The sequence below is a fragment of the Rhagoletis pomonella genome, unplaced genomic scaffold (assembly GCF_013731165.1).
Source record: "Rhagoletis pomonella isolate Grant_MI unplaced genomic scaffold, Rhpom_1.0 Rhpom_scaffold_00093, whole genome shotgun sequence".
Lineage (NCBI taxonomy): Eukaryota > Metazoa > Arthropoda > Insecta > Diptera > Tephritidae > Rhagoletis > Rhagoletis pomonella.
In genome coordinates, this window is record NW_023458647.1 from 171,435 (window position 1) to 175,631 (window position 4,197).

Below are 4,197 nucleotides of genomic sequence, written 5' to 3' on the forward strand. Positions count from 1 at the left end.
TTGCAAGCTTCTTGGTAAAGGGGACATTTCCGGCTACCTATTTGATGATCCGAGTTTTCCCTTCCCTTGTTCTTGCACGCGCTACAGGTCGCGTTTTTTCTTGCACGCTTTCGCGAAGTGCCCCTTTTCTCCACATTTGGGACAGCACTGACTTCTATCTTCTGGGCTGCTGCACGCTCTCGCCAGATGTCTGTATTCAAAACACCTAAAGCACTTTTTTGGATTCGGCTTCTCTCTTATCCTGCACACTACCCAGCCTATCTTTACTTTCCGTGCGTGTAGCAGTAGCCTTGCCTCCAGCGCGGGAAGGCTTACCAGCGCCGTTTGCGTACCCGCGTACGCCGCCCTGATGCTTCTGATCGACTGTTCGTCGAAATGGTTTAACTCCCTTATTTGGGTGCGGATGGCCTCGGTAATGTCTTCCTTCGTGGTGATCTCGTCAAGGTCCCGGGTTTCGACCATTACTTCGTGAGTAAGCGCTCTGATTTGTGCCTGATCACCTAGCACTTTACATATTCCGCTCTTAAACTCTTCCATGCTTTTCATTTGCGTTTCCTTCAGCTCCAGCAGGACTTCGCCTTTGGCCGTTTTCCAAATTCGCGATACATTCTCGCCGAGTTTTTTCAAAGCATCATCTTTTTTCGCCGCCCTTAAGATGTCGCTGTAGGACATATCTCCAGTTCGCGCTATAACTATAGCATCGGGACGTGGGGGCGGCTCATACGGTATCTTCTTGCTGCTTCGTGGTTTACGTTTCACCGTTGTCCAGCCTTTTCCTGTTTCCTCCTCCTTTTCTTTGTTCTTGGTAGGGCGACTATCTTTCGTCTCCTTGCTCAAGATGGTTTCTGACTTCCTTGGCACCTCTTCATGTGTGGTTTTGTTCTTCTTAGGTGGCGTTCTTCGCTTCGGCTGGTTTTCATCGCGGGGCCTCTTTGGGGTGGTTTCCGCAGTCGTGGGCATAATGAGGACGTTCCATCTGTCTTCTTTTATTCTGATGTACTCCTCATGTGCATTTGCATGTAACTTTGCTATTTGGCTAAGAATGTCCCTCATGTTGTTGTTGATTGCATCGTCTAGCTCCGACATATATTCTCCGCACGATCGCACTGCTTTCGCCTGTGGCGTGCTATCCTGCAACGCTGGTGGTGAAGACCTCGCTCGTACTGGCTTCTCTACGCTGAGCACCTTTGTAGGCGACCGAACCAGACGTGATGCGCGCTTGAAAGGGTCCATTTCCGCAATCGCAATCTCATGGACGCCTCTGTCTCGGACACTTTGCCATTACCGTCATCCAAGCATTCAGTGGCGCTGCTCATTATGATCCCGTATATGTTGCTGCTGCTATTGTTGCTTTTTGTGTTGTTTCTCATATTTTTTCCATTTAGTTATGTTCTCCAGCGCATTGTGTGCAGGGGGGCGAGCCGAAATAGACAGGAACGGGTATACCTTCGGGGATGATGCCCTACCCCAGTTCCCTGAGGCCTGTCCTTCGCTTTACCAGTCCCAGAAAACACGGATGGACCGGCGCTCGCCCGGAGCAACGCAGGCTACTACTCCTGCGTCCAATGCAAACTTCCTGACCAGGGCCCCAAGGGGCTGGTTACTGATACACGCCGCGGCTGACACCTCGGCAGAGCAGGCTCACATCACCCTCTTCGTCCCACCAGCGGAGAAGTCGCTGTCGAGATTTCAAGGGACTCCCAGTGCGCCGCGACGCGTACTGGTCAGGTTACAATATCAGCCGCACCTGACATGGTGAACAGCCGCTGACCAGGAAGCCGCCCACTGTGGGTCCGTTGCGCCTGGATTTTGCTACTCATCAAGCCCATGCAGGATGAGGGGGACACATACTTCAAAGAGGCGGTGTCGACTCGCCACTGTCACAGAAACTTCATCGGACTTGCTAGCTTTTGAACAGCGAAAAGTGAAACATGTGTGTTGTTGAATAATTGTGCTTCATTCCGCATAGTCGAAGACGATTGTAGTGGATCAGGAGATGATGACTGCTTGTCTTGCGTTGCGTTTGTAAAGTGATCTGAAACATTATTGAGGTGTAGATGAGTGTGATGCAATATGCGGCATACACGGCACCGGGATTGTGATTGACATTTGGATACTGTATGCCCCTTACGAAGACAGTTTTTATTAAAAATTTTTGCCTGCGGCGCTTTTCCCATAAAAATCAATACTTCGATAAATAACTTATTTTACATTTTTATTACAAAATCTCTCCATTTTAGACTGAATCACTTTTTTTATCAATACATCGATATTTAATTTAAAAAAAATTAATTACAATGCCCGTTTTTATTGTTTCTCGGTTTCAGTGCTTCAATTTAATTTTCATAAAAACTATAAGCCTCCGGAGGATGGGGTTTTCAGATTTATAATCACAAAAAGCCGCTCTAAACCCCCTCATATTTCTTCTTTTTTTTTAAAGCCGGGTTCCGTATTGGAAAATTTTCCCGGCTCGCTTCTATCTTTGGGATCGGAACTTGATATTGTGAACTCAGTATTAATACATCTTGTATTAGATCCTGAATAAAGGATGGTTTACAACAAGATGCAGGACTTTGAATCAGTGCCTGCATGGGACGACTTCTATAAGATCTTGAGCCGCCATTGTCAATTTCTTAAGACCTGTACAAAACGATATATTTCGATTTCCAACAACCGCGAGTCCCAGAAGCCTGGCAATAAGAGTACTACTCTTATAAACGCAAAGTTAGGATGTGCATATTGCAACAGCACTGAACATACTATACATAAATGTTCATCGTTTCTGGAGCTAGCAATTCCTCAACGATTTGAATTCCTTAAAAAGACTGGCCTTTGTATCAACTGTCTTCGTTAGGGCCATACAGTATCCAAATGTCAATCACAATCCCGGTGTCGTGTATGCCGCATATTGCATCACACTCATCTACACCTCAATAATGTTTCAGATCACTTTACAAACGCAACGCAAGATAAGCAGTCATCATCTCCTGCTCCACTACAATCGTCTTCGACTATGCGGAATGAAGCAAAATTATTCAACAACACACATGTTTCACTTTTCGCTGTTCAAGAGCTCTCATTTCCACTTCTGTGATCTTAATTCAGGACAAATTCGGCGTAATGCAACCAATTCAATCAGAAGAAGAGCCTTATTGTGAGAAACATTTTCTTGAAAAAGTGATCGTTCTCACCAACGGTCAAATACAAGTAGGCTTATCATTCAAGACTGCCCTTCTGTATTAGGCAATTCATATGAAAACGTCGGGAGGGGGTGGGAGGGGGGGGGTGCCGGGGTGAAATAACACAAACGGCAATAACGCAAAATTTGATTTATTTCACTTTTAAATGGGAAATAATACCAAAATCTGAGTTTAGCTTTATTTCCAACAAAGGTTGGAAATAAAAAAAATTTTGCCTTATTTCCCATTGCTTATTTATACCAAGGTGTATTTAATAAGGTGGTGTTAGCCGTATATAAGTAAAAAATGACACTAACAAATTATACGCAGATGTCCATACTGTCATTGGTATGAGTTACAACAAACACATCATTTTGACGTAATGCCCTCCACGGCGAAAAACTCAGCTGACGCCCCAACACCACCTTGTTAAATACACCATGATTTATACTATTTGTAAAAAAAAAACAGTTTACTGACAAAAGGAAAAAGAACTTTGTTTATTCCAAAATTACAATTAAACCAAGGCACATTGAACAGGTAATATCAGTATAGCAGCTGATTTGATTTTTTTCAAATTATTTATTCTCGAAAATGTCAAATATTTTACATTTCTTCTCACAAAAATTCTAAATTGTTAAAATCTATTTGCATGTGAAACATTTTCCATACAAAAACCAGCGATTAAATACCAGCTTTTGGGAAGCTCGCCCAACTCAGCAGCACAACCGCTGATTACTGAGCCTGGCACAGGATGATGGATCAATGCTTCGAGAAGCGAACCAATTTACTAAGAAAGAAAGTTGCAACAATTTTCATTTTTTCAATTTAAACTTTTTACCTTTTTCGTATTTCGCATGGCACGCTTTGATGTAGAAGAAAAAAATCAAAACAGTTTTTGGCACCTTCGATACCACAAGCAACAACAAAATACAAGCAAATGTTGTTTTTGCTCAAATGCTTAAACCTGTTTGATAGGCCTTGAATTAAACAAAAAATGTGATATAATTCATATGAA